The 22,497-nt window shown below is 43.7% G+C and overlaps 1 protein-coding gene across 2 annotated transcripts in view; it reads right to left on the reverse strand.

Moving 5' to 3' along the window:
• Nucleotides 1–21,359, reverse strand: part of BMP2 (bone morphogenetic protein 2) — a 199,512-nt gene extending 178,153 nt beyond the window's left edge. For both annotated transcript variants that reach the window (XM_071440903.1, XM_071440819.1), the window contains exons 1-2: nucleotides 21,255–21,359; nucleotides 21,013–21,118 (exon numbers count right to left, since the gene is read on the reverse strand). The gene's annotated coding sequence lies outside the window, so the exon portion shown is untranslated. The remainder of the gene's footprint in view (nucleotides 1–21,012; nucleotides 21,119–21,254) is intronic.
• Between the last annotated feature and the right edge of the window lie 1,138 nt (nucleotides 21,360–22,497).

The raw sequence follows: 22,497 nt of genomic DNA on the forward strand, positions 1-22,497 counted from the left end.
TTTAGGAGTGCGCAAACAACTCCAGGAAAAGAAAAATTCATTAGCCTGATGTTCTATACAGTGCCTTTGTGGCAGTCCAGCATGGCAAGATCCTGCCACTTCAGCAGCAGGTACTGAGTACTCACGTAGGTCTGCTCAGCAGTTACTAAACACACATGATTTTGCAGAAAGCATAAAACTAACAAACATAATGGATATTGGGGTGAGACATGCCGTGACTGCTTTTCCACCCAATGCCATATGTGCAGAGCTTTTCTTTTGGCAGTACAATACCCAGCGGTTCGAGCCCACAGAGACCCAAAGTTTATTGTCTGCCAGATGGGCTGTGAAATGTATACTGCTCATAATGGGATTATGCAAGCTGTGCATTGTTTCAAAAATAATCTGAGCATTATCCTTTCTACCCTTTTAATGGGTTTCCCTTTTATACAAATTAGGAAATCCAATTTTTCTTTTTAAATACTTGCTGTAGATATCTGCTTTCAGCTTTACAAATGACATCTTATTCCGGCACATACTTCAACAGTGTTAAGAAAAACCAAGATTTTTTTTTTCCATAAAGTACAAAGAACATATTATTGTATGGAACTATACATATTCACTCTGATGACATACCTGTATTTCTCGGGGTCCCAGAAATAATGAACAATACATAATGACACAGTTGCTACAATTCATAGCTGTTAGCTCCAGTAGAAGAAACAACTATTTTTGGATATATTCTTGCAGTTCCTGAAGGCAATGAAATTGTGCTTAAATGATTACCTGAACTAGAAATTGTGCAGTTCACCTAAACTTCACATGGTGATTTTCTTGTAGTCGTTGACACTCCCAAGGATTTCACAGAATTTAAATACAGACATATTCAAAATTAGGTGACTCCCCACCATCAGATTTTCATATTCCTCTAACCAACCATTCTGCCCATCACCAAGAAACTGTGGCCTCACAAATGAAACTGTGTGCCTTTAAAAGCAAGGCTCAGAATGACCAGTGCTGTTCCTTGAGCTCTATACACTCATGTCTCCTGTCTATCAAAGCTCTGCCTGTTTCACACTCATCCCTTGCTCATCCTCCTCTCCGAATCCTGATAGGAAGAGCCTTTGAAATCCACTCACACTTCAACCAGCAGTGAACATGGACCATGCTCTGGGATGTGTCTTCAGCACCACCAGTGCCAAGCAGGGCAGGTCTGCATCTTACACCACAATCCCATACTACTTGTGGGATCAAATGGTTTATTTGATTAAGCTCTGGGGCTGGTTTGAACTCAGGAAATTTAGTGTTATTTGGGAGTCAGGGCTTGGGAGAACTTCCAGAGCTCACCAAAGAAAAGATTCCAAGTTCTGTTGAATGCCATTGGGTCTGGATCAAGTGCTCAGGACCAATTTCTCTTCTTACCAGCACTGCAGAAATCACCTGGAGCTCTTGAGACAAGGTCCCAGATCCAAGCTCTGTCTGCTGCAAGGCACCACCAGGAACATGTGTCATGTGCCTTGTCCCTACGACAAGGCCCTCGAGCTCTGACCTTCAAGGCCACTGGTGGCACCTTCCATCTAGGCAGTCTGCAACACTACTCCTTCATCAGCTACAGCTTGAACTAATCTTCTTAGCACTAATGCAGCATCAGCCTGAGGGCCAAAGGGTTGAAATGTCCCTTTTGCACACAAAACTAGTGTGACACTCTCAAGTAAGGATGACTGAGCTTTGAAATGGTGCAGAACAGACATTTTTATCACTGTCTCAGAATCTTCCCCTCCCGCTCCCCCTGCCGTGGGGAATCAGGGATGGGATTCACCCACAGGTGGCAGTGCTTCAGTGGCAAACACAACCACGCTGGGATCGTGCAGAGCCAAACTGGCTGCAAAAGAACAGAGGTACACATGCCCTGGTGTTAATATGGTTCCATAGTCAAAGCAGCTGGAAAACGAGTGAAAAAAAGAGATTGACTTTCTCTGGGTTAAAGATATTACAAGGGAGAACAAGAATGAATAGTGGCCTGTAGCCACTTTGAACAAAGCAAAATGTGGAATATTACCTGATTTAAAATCATGAAATTGAAGAGAATTAACTGATAGACATTTTTCAGTTCCCCTCCAACTAAGAGGAACGAAAGGATTCGATAAGCTATGGAAACTCACTTAGTAAAACCACAGCATTAATTCTTGTGATAAGGAAGCAGTTACTTTTCTTGAAAGAGTTCATTGTTCATAAGTAATTTAAGGACAAATTCCAATTCAGGAAAATACATTTCATATCAAAATTTAATACAAGATCCAAGAGTGACAGGAAATTTGGGGCAGCAGGATTAATTTTTTTTTAAGTCCAATTCTTGAGGTCTATTTTTAATATTGATTCATAAAACTGTTGCATTAGTCAAACATTTTTGAAGCTGTGATTTGCTAGTGGTTTGGCTCCTTTGGGGACGGGAGAGCTTGAAAACATTCTTGTCTTAGCCAGAAGGTATGAACTTGTTCTTGCTTTTAACCTCCTCTGTGCTTCATCAATTCAAATATCAGTGCTGCAGTAGAAAAGTGAAGCAAAAACGTGAAAAAACACTTGAGCAAGGCTCTGCTGTGTTAGATGTTGCATAACGGCATCAAGTACTTTGTGTTGGCAATAATCTGAACATCTCCATCTTTTTTCCTCTCCAACATTCCTCAAATAGTGCTTAGGACTTTTTAAGACATTGACTTTGTGTCTTTATATTTCATTCTGAGTAAGTTTTAAAACATCTGGTGGTTTCCAGGTTTTCTCTACATTCATTTAAAACTGGAAAGTTAAATTCTCCTTTAAGTCCTGGAGTTCATGTGTTAAGAAAGTCCATGACAACTGACAAAACATGAAAAAAGAAACGTATGGCAGGTGCAGGCTTGGTTTATTCTGTTGCAATCAGAACACTGAGGAGCTGTTTGTGTCCCAGGCAGTGGGAGGCAGCTGACTGAGGGAACCTGGGCCACGGCAGAACCACAGTGTTGGCTGCAGAGCAGGACTGGCACAGCAGGAGAAGGAAACTCCCTGTGCATAAAGCACCTTCCTTACACACAGGCCCCAAGAAAGGGCTGTCACCAGCTCGGGTTCTTCCCCTGGCACTGCACGTTGGCAGGGCCCTCTTGCAGCTACATAATCAATCCCTTCTTTTCCTGCTGCCTTCATGACTACTGTGTTTCTCCCTGACCACTCCTTCACTTTCTCATTTTGCCTCTCCATTTTCAACCATTCCTTTAGTAAAGGTTAAGCCAATTTAAAGCTTTCAGCAGAAGCATTCAGTCACCCAGGAGCCTCGTGGTGCCTGTTTGTCCTTGGAATGAGCATAGAGCAGACAACAGCAAAGGAAGCTTTTCCATGCACTGTCCCACTCGGGATGCTGAGTACCCTGACCTGCAGCTCTTCTCCCATAAGGACACAAGGGTACTTCATTATCTTCTAGCACCTTTAGGCTCCTCAGTGAGAGCTACAGCATCAAACAAGGGTGGGGCTGTCAAATGCTGCCAGTTGGGATGAGATCATCTGGCTGAGGACACAGCCCAGAGACCATTGCTTTTACCTGGGCCTGAAAGGCCACTTTGCTTCCAGCCAATAACCAAAGCCTACTTGATTCACACAAATGACCTGCTGATGAGGTACTCCACATTTCATTACTGAACCTCTGACCAACCCTTGTCCAGACCCTAATTTTCCCCTCAACAGTCCAACTGGACACCCTAATAAGTCAAAGCACAGTGCCCAGCAGTCGCAGGGTGCTGACTTTCCACTGCTCTGAAAGGCAAATCCTGCACTGCTATAAATATTTCTGAGCTCCATGTCAATAAACAGGCCCATCATGGAAGCATAAAAATAACTGAATCATGCTCCAAGACCTTTCACATTGCTGGAGAGGTGCAAAGAGTCTGCAGTGTAAATAAGAATCAGGTTGGGAATTTCTATGCACGTTCTTGTTTCCAATTACATTTAGATTTGTTTCAGTTGAAAATGAAGTTTGAACTGATGCCAGATTTCTTTTTTTTTTTTAAATCCCAACACATTTCAGATTAGCTGCGAACAACAGTTATTCTTTCCCCTTCTCAGTCTACCACTTTAAAAGGACACAGAAGAGTAGCTCAGATTTAGGATCTGCTCCAGTGGAGAGGACCTGATCTCTTGCCATGAGCACAGGTGCTTCTGTATTGAAGCATTAATCAACCCAAGTCCCATCTGACCACTTTATTCTGTCGGTATGGCAGGCAGGCAGCTGTGGGCTTTCTTCAGAAGCTCATGAGGTCACTCCATCTCTTTAAAGCAGAAATAATGACTCTCCAGCAAAGAGTGAGAGTTGGCAGCTCTGATGTTGAGATGATGTAACTGTACACAGTGGTGATGTGAGATTTTTCTTGGTTCCTAGAAGCCAATACTGCAGAGGCAATCATACTAACAACAGTATTTGCTTAAAATTTTTGGACAAGAAAGGAGACCGAGTTTCTTGCACAAACCAGCAGTGATCATAAGAGAGTGAAAGGTCAGGAATTGGCTGTCAGAATTGGAGGCAGTCAGGGCCAAGCTGAGGTGCTGAAAACACAAGGTAAGCAAGCAGTGCAAAGAGCTGGCTGCTCCCCTGCACTAACACACACATCTTTATACCCTGGGCTACCTCCCTCTCCATGGCTCCTCTGCTAACAGCAGGTTATCTTCTGAGCCTTGCCATGCCTAAAATGAGGGGATGGAATTATTTGCTGTTAGCAGGCTCCCCCACAGTAAATACATGGCACTGTGTACCTTGGCAAAATGGGGAGGACACTGGACACTGAATCGGCTTTCTTGGGTTTACTGATGTGGGTGAATTTACTGAAAAATAACTACTTTAAAACAGAGTCATGTTTCTTTTTTCTACAGCTAAAGAGAGAAGCCTGGAAGGACTAGGCAGGCTGAGCAACTGGATAATGAAAATACCTGGTCACCTTAACTCTGGGAGATTTCAGGAGCTGAGCATCTTGTAGTACCCCAGTCCTTTACTTCTTGGGTTTGAAACACCAGAGTGGTATTTAACAGAAACAGGTAATGCCTGTAAGAAAATGCTGGGCCACACTTGTCTGACCAAACTTTCACAATAGTATATTCCCTGCCTGTGTTTCAGTATTGGACTATATAAGGATTCAATACTTGTAGTGTAAAAAAAAAGAAGCATAATCTTTGCATAATCCTAATTATTTTAGTCTAATTGGTCTAAACAATTTTACCATTGATACAGGTACTTATCCCAAAAATGGAGCAAAATCAATGAATGTGGCAGGTGAATCAGCTAATAAAATATAGCAATGTTTAGGAGAGAAAGATCAGCTGCTCAGGGTTGAGAACCTCCAATTGATTCTCTAGCAACTGATTCCCAATGCCCACTGCAGTCTGTCATGGAGATGGGGCATAGCAGCACCTCTCCCTTCAAAACAGGAAAATTCAGAGTTCACATAGCTGCTCTCTTACTACAGGAAGAGAACTGGGAAAGCCCAATCCAATCTAATACATTGGCATTCCATATTAGAGCTCAGGACACTGAACTACACTGCTGCACCACACACACAGACAGAAGAGTTACATGGGTCATTGACTGCTCTATACTTTCCTAATAAATCATAATTAGAGATTCTCCTTTACTCCATCACTGCTCAGTAATTCTGTGATGAATCTGATTCACTGTGCAAACACAGCACTCACCAGACCTCAGAGTGTCATGTCTAAAAGGGAAGCACCATTTCACATCCATTCTTTTATCAAAAGGCCACTAAAACACCTTATTCCCCGTAGGCTCCTGCCTCCCAATGCCCATGGAAGGAGGCATTTTGCAAAAGGCCAGGCTGGGCACCTCCTCTGCCCAGCTCCCAGGGCACTCTCAGTGAGCCCATGCTCCCAGCCAGAGGCTATGGGCACTCGAGTCCTTTTCTGGACTCAAGTTGCTCAAGAAAATACTCCATTACTTCCTAAGCTAAATCAAATGAACAAACACAACTCACAGCTGCTTTTCTCCAGTTTCTCTGCCCATCACAGAGAGGTGAGCTGGCAGAGACCAGTGTCACTGCACTGAAGTCATTGGAATGATGCCCATTTATACCAGCTGATGATTTAAACCTCTAGACTTTCTCTCTGGCACACATTTCTTTTCCACCAAGCCTGGATGTAAAGCAGAGCTTAGAACAGAGGTGAAAACACTCACAGCTGGTTTAAACTCACACTTCCTCCCTTGCAGCTGCATGACAACAGCAGGAATTTTGCAGAAATTGCTTCAGCGTAGCCATGTGTCTCAAGGGAAGAAGGAAAACCCAACATGTCCATGGCAAATAGATACCAGCACACAGCCACAGCACAGCTGGCATCAAGGTGAGGTTCTGACTAAGCCTCAGCTTTTCCACCTTTACTTTTGTGCACAAGTAAGCACTAGAAGAGCTACATGGAAAATGCAGGGTGCAGAAATGGGGAGCAGACTGTGTGAGGGGCCCCTCCTTGCACAGAGAAGGTGCTCTATGGGACACTCACAAGCACTGCTGACTGAGGTAGCTGTGTACTGCTGGAGCACATCTGGGGAGGGGCTCCAGCTTGACTTCTGCAATGACTGTCTAATGCCCTCAAGCATGAGATTGTATTACCCTTGTCTTGGCAAGCATGACATTACTTATTGGCCACAGCCTGACTGCAGAGAGGGAGGATTGGCCTGCTACCATTCCCCACCAGGTGGCTGCTAAGCAACTGTCCCAAAAGTTGGAGGGAAAGGAGAGAATGTCACTGAGATCATTCCTCAGCCCATCTACTTCCAGCTGAAGCCTGGGGAGCACAGCCTGAAAGGAAATAATGACCCAGGGGACCCAAGTGATCAGGCATCTCCTGCATTTGGAAATCAGAGTCACCTGGTTGGTAAATAACAGAGAGAGACGTTCCCAACAAAAAGGAGCCATGCAAGGACAATTCTGACTTCTCATTTCTGGGAGGCTGAAGTCCATAACAAACTGGAAAGTGCACCCTAGCCTGCTGCTAAATTAATAATGCTGCTTTAGACATGTTTTGTACGTGGAGCAAGAGTGACATAAAGTGGCCTGGTGGGTAGAAGGTGGAAGCATTTCCAAGACACCAGGCAGTGTCACAGAGTCACAGAATGCTTTGGGTTGGAAGGGGACATCAAAGATCATCTTGTTCCAGGACCCCTGCCATGGGCAGGGACACTTCCCACCAGACCAGGCTGCTCCAAGGCACATCAGCCTGGCCTTGAACACTTCCAGGGATGGGGCAGCCACAGCTTCTCTGGTTCCAGTGCCTCCCCACCCTCACAGATTTTTTCCCTAATATCCAATTGAAATCTATTCTCTTGAATCCATTCCTTCTTGTCCTGTCACTCCAGGCCCTTCTAAATAGTCTTGCCCCTAGTGAAAGAAAACATAAAGATCATTCAACTGTCTGGTCTTCCTGACAGGACCATCTGATCAGTTCAAATTGTCTGCAAATATTGATCAATAGCTCATTATCAAATGACACAATGAAATGTCAGCACAGACAAACCAATTTTCCCCAGAGTCCTTTGCTGCCTATTGCATTCCCATATGCTTATTGTTTGTGGGGGTTTTATTCCAGTTCTTACAGGAATAGATGTGTCTCCAGGCACCACACAGTGACAGAAATTAGGGTTTCTTCAGGATTATTTGACATTTTTTTTGTTAACATCATAGACATTAGATGTAATTACTGGGAAAGACATGTACATTATAAAACATAAATTAAGGTTTGTTTCATAGATTAAAAGCAAATCACTATTTTAGCAACAACATTCTTGAATATATTTTCTATAATTACAATATGACACTGATTAGTAATTCAGGCTGGAATTATGGCTCTTGGATTTATTATCCAATAAACTGACAGGGAAATGCCTTCCCTATGAAACCACAGTTCTCTGGGTGAAAAAAGAAAAGATCACAGCTGGGCCTTTGATGGCTTCAGGAGCATCATTTGTGTGCTAACAGCAATACCAGAGCTCCCTGGTGATACTGTCCATGGTCACAACTATATAATTGCTGGCAATTTCAAAGATTTGGAGAAGATGGTTTAAAAAAATAAAATATTTTAATATGCTTTGCTTCTCACTGCCAAACTTGGTTTAGTACTTTAAAATTTGTACTATATTGTATATTTAGGTTTTGGTAGCACGCAGCGCAACTGTGAGCATACAGAAAAGGCAGCAAATCTTATATCAAGTAATCAGAAATTAATTTCAACTCATCACAAGTATGCAAGCTATAGATGCACATTAAAGTGCTCCCTATTTCATCTGGCTACCTCTAGATTTAGAAAATAAAGAAAAATGTCAGAAATAGAAATCAACAATTAATAAACTTCTAATTGCAACAATCAGAAGAGGAACATAAAGAGAGAACCACTGAGAGAAGCTGCTTTATAAAGAGTTTGAGGGGTTTTCCTCTCCTGAAGTTTTAAATTTCCAAAATGGTAGAGGATAAAACAACACAGAAAAACAAGCCAAACTTTTTAGATTTTTTTTTTTCCTTATTTCCTTTTTTTTCTCCTTTTCCCGGAGAAGAAAGGCTCTATCTCTTTGCTACACAAAGACTCTTTCATTGCTTGGATCCTGAAGTGTTAAGCTAGTTGCTTATGCTGCTACCTATTCACACTGTCAAGAATGCCCTAAAATAAATCCAGTGTAAACAGGTTCCACAGATTGTCATGGCTGGACTTGCTACTCGTGTAGGACAGAGCTTTGAGGTGGATCTGCCTCCGCCTTCTCTTCTCAGCAGCTCTCCAAGATTCAAAAAGTCAAGTTTGACTTCAATGAATGGAAAAATGATTATGTCATAGCAAAAGGGAAAAATCCACAAGGCAGCACATCTCACTAACCCAAAGCCCATCCATTCTTTCCTGTTTCCTCAGCAGAACATCCAAAAGACCTTGTTCTACATTGCAACAAGCCCAACTCCAAAGGGTTTGGACAGCAGAAATAATGACACAGGTTTAAGAAGGTAAAAAATCCTTCCTGCTCTTTGATTAACTGGGCTTCTTGATGGAGTTAAGTGCAAACAGCTGCCTGGACTTCAACTGAAAAGCCTAAATCTAAACACTCCGTGTTTACATAACCCAAACTTCTAATCAGGCAGCTGGATAATCCACCCATTTAAAGTATCCCTAAGAGTTTCAGGGAAATGTGATTTTCTTACAGCTAAGCCAATCAACAACCACTTTAAAAAACTCCAGCTACCAAGTTACTACTTTGGAACAGAAGTCTCAGCAGGACGGGGTCATGACCCCACAGTGAATCACAAAGCAATTTTGGTGGGATCCTTTCCCCTTTCTTTTTCTTGTTTCTTTCACTATTTTTCCCTTTTTTTTTTTTTTCCTTTGAGAAGTACAAATCTGAATCTCTAATTTCCTCTGTATTCAGATGCTGCAAGGTAATAAATGAGAGGAGGAGAAAAGCATACAGCAGTGCTTACACACATGCTGGCATCTGCTCACAGGGCCTTAATCAAAAATCTCGTGAAATCCACATTACATCCATCCAGAAACATGGGACTTGGGAAAGGCAAAGTACAATCACCAACCAAGAGCCCATCATTTTTCCAGGGAAAAACGGAAGGAACAAGCAGGACTTAAGAATGAGAAGTTTTCACAGAAGAAAACAGTAAGGTATTTACAGGACCATTTACAGGATTCAATTTTCCCTAAACTGACAGACACTTCAGTCAGGACTCTGAGTTTAGGGCCCCATCTCATCTCACCTCACAGTAGTATTTTGCCACCATAACTCATTCTAAGGTCAGGCTCTCAGTTTTGTTTTTATGTTTGAATGAAATATTTTCACCTTATTGCAGTTTACTTACCAGATACCACATGGTTTGTCTTTCTTTTCCTAACTCAGTAAAGACCCTGTGCTAAATTACATCCAGTCACACCTATTAGATAATGAGACTCTGAACACAAATATTTTCCTTGGCCAATTCAATGAAATGTTAAGTGTCCCCAAAAGAGGTGATGCTTCTTGGGTTATGCAGAGAACCTGGGGTTTGCATCCTGATCTACAGGATGGTCCTGGGGTTTTCTTGATGCTTCTGCACCTCCACATCCCCACCTGTGAAAGGTAGATGGTGTTGCTGTTTTTAGAGCCAAGACCGCAAGCAAAGCTGTATTTTAAAGTTGCATTTTAAAACTAGTGAAATACATTGAAAACAAGAAAAACATGTAACTATTTCCAAGCAGGAAGGGATCCTTTAAGAACATATGGTAATAAAATAAAAGGACATGCTTTTACATTGATAAAATCTGGCCACAGAGGAAATAAATTTTATTCAGCATTTCTTCATTTTGCCAAGACCCCAAGTAGAGCAACAGATGCAGCACTGGAGATCCAACACTGGAGAAACAACATAACCCCCTTTCAGATAACATGCTAAATATTTTAATTCCTAGCCAAAGAGGTTGAAATACAGGATTTGATACAAAAATTATGTCCTTTACTTTCCTCATCAGAAGCCAGATGTCCTACCTGCTCTGGTTCTTATCTCTGCCTGGTTCCTTTGGGGAATAAATGGCAAATTAGCCTTCCCCCAGCTGAACTGCACACCCTGCTCCTACCTGCATCCCTAGAAATTTCCTATGCCTTCTTCAGGAGTCTGTAGCTCCTTTCATCTTTCCAGCTTCTTTTCCACTCCTGTGGCTGATCACCACAGACAGCAGAAAGTCTGGAAAAAAAGAGTAGCAGAATCCAGCAGTAAACCCCACAAGAGATGAAGAGGCAAGTGATAGGAAATTGGAAGATTATTTATAAAACACCAAAATAACTTCAGTTTCCTCCAGTTCTAATCCTCTTTTTCATCTTAAAGATGAGACCACCTCAATTTGGATTTTTTTTGAGCTGTGTTTGAGTTTAAGGTTCCCTTTAATTAATCTTAAAATGTGGGAGGGGGATGGTTGGAGAGCTCTGAGCTGCAGAAACAGAGGCAGTTTATATTCTCTTCTGTGTGGACAGCCAAAATAATAGAAGTGTTCAATTCAAATAACTGTGTCATAAAAAACAGATAGATGTGCAGTATTTTCTATTGAAGAATCAGCCATGCCCATAATTCCCTCATAATTTTGAGAATTAAAATAAAATGCAACAAGTTTCATGTGAACTATCTTTTTTACACACAAGTTTACACAGTCTCCATTTTCTGTGTCTTGTTGATAAGATGCAAATAATTTTTTTCAGCAACAAATCTATCACATCAGATTCCTGTAGCCCCATACTCAGATCACAAGGCACTCTTGGAAGTAAAAATTCTTTTTCAGTGTCTTGACACAGTTGGACTCACTCACAAGCTGAGCCAACCACTCAGTGAGAACCTGTATGTGAGATTCTGTCTCCCAAAGGCCATTAAAAATGGATTTTAGCTGTGCCAACCTTGGATAATGCAAGTCCAAGTCCCTCTTCCCTTGGCTGGTCACCTTGTTACAAAAAAAGACTGCAATATCTGGTGCAATATTGCTGCAATATCTGACCCACACACAGGCTTGGTGTAGACTGCAAATGGAAATACCAGTGTGGGAGGTCACAGCAATGGCTCTGTCTGCAGAAAACCAGGGGCAGAATATCTGTGTGTTTTAAGGCAGAAGTTTTCCAGCTCAGCCCTGTGAGCTCACACAGAGCCCTGCTGTGTGCTCCCAGCTGCCTCAGCCCCAGCTAACCCCAGTTGTTCCTCCACAGTCCTAAATCCTATTTAAGTTGCCCGCCTGTCCTGCATTCACACCAGCGTGCAAAGAGCCCCCAGGCAGAGGCAGGGTGCAGAAGCAGATCCTATCTGCTCACTGACTCTCTGTGGCACCATCCACAGGGGAAATGCAAATGCCTTCATTCCATAAGGGTTTCTAAGTGAATTTATTTGAAGCCTGAAAGTGATAAAGGGTAGTTATTCTGCAGAGTTTATGATTTTCCATTGTAAACAACACATATTCAACATCTGCTTATCTTGTTCAAAAATCAGTTTTTGAAAAATAAAAACAGGAGGAACCACAATTAAATATTCAAAACTCAGATTTTTTTTTAAACAAGGTCTGCTTATATAAATCAGAAGGCCATTTTTTAAGAGAATACATAATTTTATAGAATTGCAAGCATCTGTACTAAATGTTTGCCTGAGCTTCTGTGTAGCTGAAAATGGTTACGAAGAACAACCTCACAAACACAGAACCACATTGCCAAGATTAGGCACATCTTGCTGATAGTTTCAGTGGGTGTCCCATAGTACTTCTGGGGGCTACATAATGTATTCTGACCCAGGCCCTCTAAAAACAATTAAGCGTGTCAAGCCACAGCTACTGAAAAACAAACCCAACAACCAACAACTAAAACAAAAAATCTAAAGCAGAATTTTTTACATTAATCAAAAATACCACCAAAATATTTCACTCGCGCACATCCACAATGGAGCATCCCAAGCAAATGGTAACAACAGGAAAATAAAATAAAACTAGAAGCTATTTGATGTGCATAAAACAGGTTTTCACAAAAGAGGAGAAAATAGGTTTCTCACAGGGATTCCAAGTTTAGCTATCTACTATCCCAAAGGAGAACTAGCTACCGTCTGTCATCAGTGCACTACTAACAGTTTATTACTCTGCTGACATCTCCATCTAGAAAATACTGGTAAATTGTCTCAGCCTGAGAGGCAACAGCCAGTGAGAAGGACTTGCTGTGATGTGGTGGTGGCAAGCAGGATTTTTTAGACATCTCCACTTACTCTGAGATAAAATGCTTCCAAGATGGTGTCACCTCCCTCCCAGACGGCCCTGCTTTTCTTAGCGCCTGATACGGGATCAGTGACTTCTGTGAGTCGGAGCTAATCTCAGGATATGTCACATCTGTAGCAGCAGGAACAGCTGAGCAACACTTGTCCAGGCATAATTGAGCCTCAAGATTGCAGAGCAGTGTGTGATTAATTGGCTGAAGGATTCCTGATAAAGGGAAAGAGGATAATGACCTGCCTGGGTCAATGGGAGGTGCTCTGCTTATCTGGAAGCATAACAGGCATTAAGAGAAATACTCCTGATCAAGGTCACAGGGAACGGTGACAGATTCTGTGTGAGTGTGAATTTGAGGCATTTCAAAATCACATTCCACAGATGTGCACAGGGGAAGTGCCCTTAGGAAGAGTATTTTAATGCCTTTTATGGTTCTGATTCCATAATCATTATTCCCAAAAGTATTGCCAGGAAAAGATTCACTGAAGAGCTTTGCAAGTACCTCCACATCAGCTTGGAAAAGGTAAGACTAAACTAAGAGGATTCTCGCTTGATTTTTCATGTGGATATTCCAGCTTGTTCCAAGGTCCTCTGGAACAACTCTGGGCAGCAGCTGAGGTAGCACACATGTGACTCTTGGTTTAGGAACTACTTCAGCTCTCTAGGCCTGCTCAGCTAAGCTGAAAAGAGCAGGTATCACTTCTAATCCCCACTCCTGGCTTTCCAGCAACCACAACAACCTCCTTGGTGCACTCTCAGGGAAGGGAAGGCTTGGACATTTCTCAGGATGGACTTGTAGAACAAGTGCTGAGTGTCCCTCAAAGTCCTGTGCTTCAGCCCATCAGGATGTTTTATACAGAACAATTACATCTTGTCCAGCAAGTTAGCAGCAAAAAGCTACTTTAAATATCAGCTGAGTAAGTTCAGGTACCAAAACAATACCAAACACTCAGTTGAAATGATAAAGGCTGCAATAAACAAAAGATATCCTTTTATGACACACCAGCAGCCTTTTCTGCCATGTGGAGGACTCCCTGTGTCTTATAGACTCTGCGTTTTCTGGGACCCATCATCCACAATAACCTAAGCAAATTTGGCCGCACAGATGGAATTGCAGGGGACCCACACTTGGCTGATCTAGCAGCCCTTCTCAACATTTGTTTCCTCAAACAGCTCTCCCTCTTTCCTGGGTTGATAAAAATTTCACCTTCATGAAACAGGGTTTTTTTTGTCCTAAACTCTAAATATCCATGAAAGAGATTCTACAGGAGCCAAGCTCTTTACACTCCATGACTGCACTCCAGCTGCCTCTGGTCTAATGATGTTTTTTTCATCTGCCACACAGATTTTCATACACTGAGGTTACTGCTCAATTACATGTTGCTTGTGGAAAATTGAGAGGATGGCAGTTTATTGGAAATAAGTGTGAGGTAGAGTCTTACAGGGAGGGAAGTCACTCTTTGAAGCTTCGGTCGGCACTGGTTTATATAGGCCACACAAGAGAAGGTGTGGTGGGTCACCAGCTGACAGATGCTCAGAAGAAATCAAAAGTCATGCTGGTTTTGGCACAAATATAAATGGGCAAAGCATCAACTAGAACAGGATTTTAGCCTTAATGGAAAGTTTTCCACTTCAAACAACCACAACAAGTAGGAAAAAGATCTTAAAAGTTATTCAGGACCAAAATAGTCATGAACAGCAACCATGTTGAGTTTGCAACCTACAGCATTTTCACACTTTTTCAATGCCCTCTCTGGGCAAAAGCACCCATTCCAATGAGTGGTGCTTCACTGCTTCAGCCCAGGCAAATGAGAGTTCCCAGTTCCACACAGTTATCCCACCCCTTTCCAGGCCCATTTGCAGCACATATCTTCTGTGTCAACTGGAAATGCCCAGGTTGCCATGAGCAATCCACAGCCTCACCCCAAGAGAAAAAGCAGAATTCAAAGTGGGCAGCCCTTGAACAAGGGCACAAGCACTGCCCATATGCAGGGAAAACGGATTTGGCTACTTCCCGTTTTGCTCAAAGAAGATTTATGGCTGATCATCATACAATAATGCTGGGTAAGGGTTATTAATCTTTCCAAACCCACTTCACATTGGTGACTAATTCAAACTTATTTGGTGCATAAATCACACAGTACTAAAGCATTATGTTTTCCCTCCTCTTTGGCTGTAATTCTGAATCCTTGAGGGTGTTCTTTTACAAACCCCTAAGCTATTTATGTGACTCCAAACGTGCTGAGCTGAACTCTAATTTATAATCTCACTTCTTGCTCATGCAGCACTTTCCCCTTCCCCAGCACCTGGCTTTCAAGTGTCCTGCTTTGCATGCCCAGCCCTGCAAGGGGTTCTCAATAATAGAGCTCAAATCCAGCTCTAAAAGCAGCTCCCATTAGTGCTACCGAGCACTCCAGAGCCCCCATATCCTACTGAACACAGAGATGAGGTTAACTAAGGGGTTTGCATGGTGGGACACACACGGGAAAACTCAGCAATATTTCTGAGCTTTGTCCTCATGCAAAGAGTTTGGTTGTATTAAAAATGCAGTTATGGAGGGCATTTTTCTTCATGCTCTGGAGAGTGAAGTGTCCCCTGACAAACAGTGTACTGAAATGGAATTCTCCTCCTTCCCCCTTAGACGTGGCTGTTCCCTTTAACCCTGAAACAAACACAAAAGGAGAATGCTGCTCCCTGCATGTGTAGAACAAGAGTTTCATGTTTTCAGAATTAAGCTTTCCCATGAAGCCATGCAGATTGCTACTTTAACTCAGATCAACCTATGCCTAAACACTGCTGCCATGAGTGTGGTTGTTCTTCCAGCAGCAGTCAACTGCCATGCTCACAAACTCATAAGACTCAACATTTGGCTCCCTGTTAGGAGGCTGGCATTTATCATAAATACACAAGCTCTTCAGCTTCCTCTAGATCAGTGCTTGGGGTCCTTACCTCTGAGAGTACTGTTACAGTTCATCACTCTGATCTACACATAGGCTACAGTCATTGATCAATTCAGCCTATGACAAATTCATTCAAGGATTTTATATCACAGAAAAATACTCCACAGGCCTTGTCTACTATTAAAAAACCTGTATGCTTGACTTTCTTTTATGGTATTTGTCATGCCTTTGGTTCTATCTGAGCTTTGCTATTAGACCAAAAGGACACAAACATAAAATATTTTCTCCATACATTACAATCTTTCCAAGTTGTCCTAGACAAACCTAAGTGAGTTAAAACACATTCACAAAAGCAACTCCTGTGTGTAACACAGAGGGAAAAACCAGAAGGACAGCTATTTCCAGCAATTTCCATCCAGACAATGGCATCTACAGTTCTCTTTTTTCTACAGTAAAAAGACAAAGCCTGCCCAGCATTTGAGAACTGGGAAGGCACCTGTATGGGACAAGGGACATGTTGGTGTTAGAATGAGGAGCATTCAGGGAAGGTCTGGCTTTGGAGGCTCACTGTTATCTGTGAATAAGTATCTCCCAAAGCAAATCAATGCAATCATTCCTACTTCAATTGTCCAAGGTCATCTAGCACAGAATGAATGTTAATCCTCTGAAAGATCATTTGCACTCACACAAGATGTGCTCTCTACCCTAAAGAGAATAATGATCTCTTCAGAAAGATGTAAATTTGGGATTCACAATATGAATCTAAATCTAACTTTCTAAGATACAGGAAAATAAAATAAAAGCAATTATAAATGTAAATTAAATAAGTTGCAACTTATCTGGACTGGCTTTTAAGGCATGTGCCTAGAGATTTGCAGTGCAGAAATAACATTGCTCTGACATCACAAGTATGCACTTCTGTGCATTGAGAAAATCCTGCTGTTTATTTGGAACTTTTGAAGTCTAGTATCAATATAGCTTCTTAGTCCCCAGAGTGTCCTCAAGGTCTGAGAAGTGTATTTTTAACTTCCATGCTTACTGACATTCCATTCAGGCTGTTTGGCTGTTCTCCCCATCGGGGCTCCATCAGCCATCGCTCCGATTTCGGCACCACGGTGCTTATTTGCTTTACCCTTTCCTACATGCCTGCGTGAAGAGGGGTGGCCGGCTCTGGTGATGAATCCACCCTCACAGAGCAGGGATAACTTAGGAGCTGAAGCTCTTTGAGGGCACGGTTCTAGCGCTCGGTTCAGGCAGCACTGCTGCTCGGGGTGGCAGTACCCACTGTGTTTATATCCCTCACTGCCCGCTCCATAACAGCCACAGGCTGCCCCTGATCCTCTTCCCCCTCACCTCCAGGATTCTGCCACGCTCAGGGCTCACCCTGAAGCACACCCATCACCATGGAAGTGGCACAAAGGAAAAAGCCCACGGGGGGACAGCATGAAGCAGTAGCTCAGTGCCAGCTGAACGCTGGCATCCACACATTGCATCCCCCTCAGAGATGTGATCCCACATAGCCCCAAGTGCACAAAGGCTGTTTGATTCCACTCTAAACAATTTTAGCTGTGCTCAGACAACAGGCTCGCTTAAAAGCTTCAATAATTCCTTTTAAAAAACTCTTTGCATCTGTGACATTTTTGCTGTATTTTTCAAATCATGTTACCAAAAAAAGGAAACAAAAAAATTAATCAAGGAGTTTGTTGGTTGGAAAAGCCAGTAATTTTTAGCCTGAATTCAGAATATTTTAGAAAGCTCATTATAAAACAGGGTGATGCAGGAAGAGGACATAAGGCTCTTCACTCCTGATTTACACTAATGATGGATTTCCAGGGTGCCATTAGGGAAGTGCAGGTTGTGTATGTCTAAGAAAATGTCACCATTTGTGTTAATGAGGCAAAGAAGATTCAGGGTTTGCAGGGCCTGGCATTTTATGCCACCATCAGAACCAGGAATGCAAGCAAGAAACAGCAGTCCTCAGAGATGGCACTGCTCAAGGTATGGAAAAGTACCAGACACAAGTAGGACCTGGTCTTGGGATGGATGGCAAAATAAGGATAGACATGGTTTGGAGTTCAGCGCCGTCCAAGTCATTGCACATTGTCCTTACAGAGCAAAATGGAAAGGAGAAAAGTGAGCTGGACACACCAACCTAGTTGGCAGGAGCACAGGAATTCTATTTTTTTAGCTGCCATAAAGACCTACTGAAACAAGAGCTTCCCAAATCTCTGCAGGTATGTCTGTGACTTTTCCATCATCAGTAGCCTGCTGCTTAGGGAAGCAGAGCATTAGGCTTTCTTTAAAGGAGCCTTAAAAGCCCCTCTGTTCACTTTCAACTATTCATCACAGTCATTTGAAGTTCTCTTTTGCACCCCTCCTTCTTCTTACTCACATCTGGTGCTGCATGTACTACACTGCAACTATAAATAATGAAGGAATGATATGGAGATACTGGATGCTCTGTTCCAGAGTCCTCATAGCCAACCTACCAATAAAGTCCTTACATTTCACTACAATAAACACAGAAGAGAAGGGGTGGAGAGACAATGTTCCCCATTCTAGAATGCAGCTTTTAAATTGCACTTCATTAGCAGGGTCAGCAAACATGTAGGCTGAAAAATAAACTGCATGTTTGAAAAAGAGGATTTTCTCCCTCAGTGAGTACATGCACATTGAAAATTCCAGACAGAATAGACAAGAATTAGCAGAGGCATTTTAGGAAGGGCTGATCTCTGTCAATAGCTGGGCCTCCTGGCAAAATCTGGCATTTGCACCTCCTACATGCCAGAGACTGAAGTGAGAGAAGGCTGTTTTTAATGGCCTTTGTTTCAGACGTATGGTATGACAGAATGTTGTCCCAACACACAACTTGTTAGGAGTTACACGGATCATGTCAGATCTCTGCACTGGGTGAGCATTTCCATGGCCATGTGACATTCTCTCTCTGTGTAAGCAGATCCTATTCCATGACTGATTTGAATACATGTAACTCCAAAAAAAGGCAGCAGTAGTGTAAGGCAGTAAAACATTTGGAGTGACTCCTGGCAGCAAGGCACTCAGAGGTTAAACTGGACTACAGTGAAAGAAATCCCTGTTGAAGGGTTCATTTATTTACACTCCCATTAGAGGAGCCTACAACGACAGACATCAACAGAAACAAACCATTCTAGTACGTCCATTGAGCGAACATCCATCAGTGAACACGATCTGTGCCAGCATGTCTTAAGAGTGACAAGACATTATTATTGCAGTGCCAGAGGAGGAGGGGGCAGGGCACAGAACAAAAGGGAGTGCTGATCCCTGCCTTAACAATGACCCCTATTCTCTTGTACTGCACCTGAGCTCTGAGGCTTCAAACCCAACAATCTTTTTGCATTGGCCACTAGCAGCTCCTCTGTGGTTTGCCTCACAACTCCCGTTTCCTTCAAAGGAGCCTTCCCCTCATGGCATCTCTGACTACTGTATCACCTCTGCTAAATAAATGACATCACCTCGCTCATCAGCCACACGCAGCTTTGCTCCTTCCCACTGTTTGAACTCACTGTTTATTTTTTTAAGCACCTAACCCTCTATTAATCCTCCAGACAGCACAAAGGATCCATTTGCCAGAGACAGCGATTAGAGCTGTGAGCACTGGGGCTTCCTGGGAAACACCTGTTTCCCTCAAATAACCTGAAGGAAAAGCTCAGCAAGCAGGACAAACTGCTGGTGGAAATGGAGAAAAATGGGAGCACAGTCCTGGTGTGATGAGAGCTGCCAAACTCCAGATGGTGGATGTCTTGCCTTCCAGTGCAGAAACACACTCAGCATCTACAGTACCAAACTCATGTGCCTTTGACACTTGGTTGCCCCTGATCCACTCTGCCTCACCTCTTCAAATCTGATAAGTGCAGAAATGTGTAAACTACTTAATGGAAATATTTTTTGCAATTATTTCCTTTATTACTTTTTTTCTTTGCTAGAATTTACATTTGAAGAGACCAACAGCATCTTAAAATTTGAAATATTTCAACCAGCTCCATTTCAGAAACATCATCAGTACCTTACCATCAACCTTACCGTTGTTCCAGGCTTTGCAGGTTTTTCTTCCAACAGCACCAAACATCTGAATTTTGAAATTTGAGCATTTTGAAAAATGAGCATTTTGAGAGAGTATGAACAAGGATTTGAACTTTCATAATTATTTTGGTTAGTCATGTAAAGGTAACAGGCAGCCTTTGGAGACACAAACTCATATAGAAAGGGTCAGTAACTGGATAGCTGTTGGATTTACCTCCTTTGAAAACAAAGATAAGTGACAATATACAAACAATACTGAGTGGCATAGCATGGCTGAGTCATTCTCTGGTTTATGAAATGAGAGAAAATTAGGTACCAAACAGGTTGTATAAGCACCACAGGCAGTAACTACAGCTGGAGGAAGGCCAGGCTACATTAGTAGCTGCCATTTGGTCTCCTTCAAGATCCCTGAAGAGCCAGTGCCCGATGAAGTCAGCGGAAAGGCTCCTGCCCATCCCAAGAGGTGCTGCACTAACCCAGCACAGCTGGTGAACAACAGCCCACAGAACAGGAGCAGAGCTGCTGTTGCAGCACACTGGGAGGCAGGCTGTGCTGACACTCCCCAGAACCACAGCCAAGGCTAATCAATGGAATTGGTCCTCTTGAGTGCTTCTCAGCCTCTGAAATTAATGGGATTGTTCAAGGAATAATGCACCACAGAACCTGAATATTTATGGCAAATCCACCACAGTGATTTCTAATATACTGTGATCCAAGAATTCTGAATAAAACATCAAGAACTCCAAGAGAGATTTCAACTGATATAAATCAGCTGTTCCCCCTTTCAAAGCTATGGAGCTGCAGCAATTTACAGCTAACAAAACCACAGCTTACCATTTTCAAAATTAAAATAATTTTTGCAGTATTTACAGCTAAGAGCAGACCCAGACCCTTGCTTTTATTTTCTTATTGTAAAATAGTTCATTTCTTGTAAAATAATAGATAATTTCTGAGCCACAAAGTGCAAGGGTTTTTAACTTATCACCAAAATTAGGCATTGCAAGACATTATTTAGATGCCCATTGGTTTTTTGTAAGTTGCACTGCTTATACATTAGCAACTTCTTTAAGAAGGCCCCAGAGGAAATGAAGAATGTATTAGGTATGAAAATGTATACACAGGAATAATATGAAACACATTTTCTTATTTTCTAAACCCTTTTGGAACTGATGCTCTTAATACCACATAGAAATAAATACATATACATTCGTGTGTGTGTGATATATATGTAGGTGCACAGTTTTATCTATCCATATGTATTGTTCTAGTAACAGTCACCCTTTCATGGGGCTCATCAGTCACAGGTTTTACTCACCTGATGGGCAATTTGCCATCGGGCTGTCCCATCTGTCAGCACACCTTATCTGCCTTTCTTCAGATCCATACTTACAAGTAAGGGAAGGCTGGATATCTGTCTCCTCCTAAGCACAATAAAATTAAAGCTGTAATTAGCAGCCTGCCCTGGACACCAGGTTACATTCCACACTGCACAGAGGGCCTTGGGCAGGAGTGGCAGGTCCCTTGGGACAATGTAGGAGCCAAAGGAGAAAGTCAGACCTGATGTGTGCAAACAAACGACAGCTGAACTTGTCCTTCCTTCAGGAACCTGAATTATAGACAGGAGCTCCTGCTTCGATGGCACTGAGATTCCCACAAGACATCATGGCCGAAGAAATTAGGTTTCAGAAAAAGAACTCACAGTGATGATCTGACTACTGAGGCCTGTTTAAGTAAAAATTATCAATAGACATAAACCAATCAAAATATCATTACCTTTTTGAAAGAGAGGAGTTCAATAATTTGCAAAAAAAATGCAGGAATTAATTACAAATTCTTCAGATATTGTTAGCTCAGTGCGGCACTCAGGCGCGCCCTGGGGTCGGGCTGCTGGAGTCGGCTGTGGTCAGTGGGAGCAGCCCCTGCCTCCCCTCCCAGCTTCGGAGAGCCCCCTCCTCTCCTCAGAGCTTCGGAGAGGAGCTCCCAGCCTCTCCTCGCACTCCTCAGAGGGCTCCCTCTTCTTTTCACAGCTTTAGAGAACCCCGTCCTTCCCTCACGGCCGGGACCCTGCCCCGTCCTCCCCTCACGGCCGGGACCCTGCCCCGTCCCCCTCTCACGGCCGGGACCCTGCCCCGTCCTCCCCTCACGGCCGGGACCCTGCCCCGTCCTCCCCTCACGGCCGGGACCCTGCCCCGTCCCCCTCTCACGGCCGGGACCCTGCCCCGTCCCCCCCCTCACGGCCGGGACCCTGCCCCGTCCCCCCCCTCACGGCCGGGACCCTGCCCCGTCCCCCCCCCTCACGGCCGGGACCCTGCCCCGTCCCCCCCTCACGGCCGCGGCCCTGCCCCGTCCCCCCCTCACGGCCGGGACCCTGCCCCGTCCCCCCCCTCACGGCCGGGACCCTGCCCCGTCCCCCCCTCACGGCCGCGGCCCTGCCCCGTCCCCCCCCCTCACGGCCGGGACCCTGCCCCGTCCCCCCCCTCACGGCCGGGACCCTGCCCCGTCCTCCCCTCACGGCCGGGACCCTGCCCCGTCCTCCCCTCACGGCCTCAGGGAGGATCCCACTCCTCTCCTCACAGCCTCTGAAGGATCCCACTTCCCTCCTCACAGTCCAGGGCAGCCCCTTCCTCCCCTCACAGCCTCAGGGAGGAGCCCCCCATCTCGCCTCACAGCCTCGGAGAACCCCTCCTCTCTTCACAAGGAGACCGATGCCCAAGCACCCAGATGGAGGTGCAGCAGCTCTGCTGTTCCAAAACACTGAGAAATAGGTCCTGAAGGTTTTCACACAGCAGGGCTGACAAGC

The sequence above is a fragment of the Agelaius tricolor genome, unplaced genomic scaffold (genome assembly GCF_023055355.1).
Source record: "Agelaius tricolor isolate 1412-34295 unplaced genomic scaffold, bAgeTri1.0.p SCAF_1, whole genome shotgun sequence".
Taxonomy (NCBI): Eukaryota; Metazoa; Chordata; class Aves; order Passeriformes; family Icteridae; genus Agelaius; species Agelaius tricolor.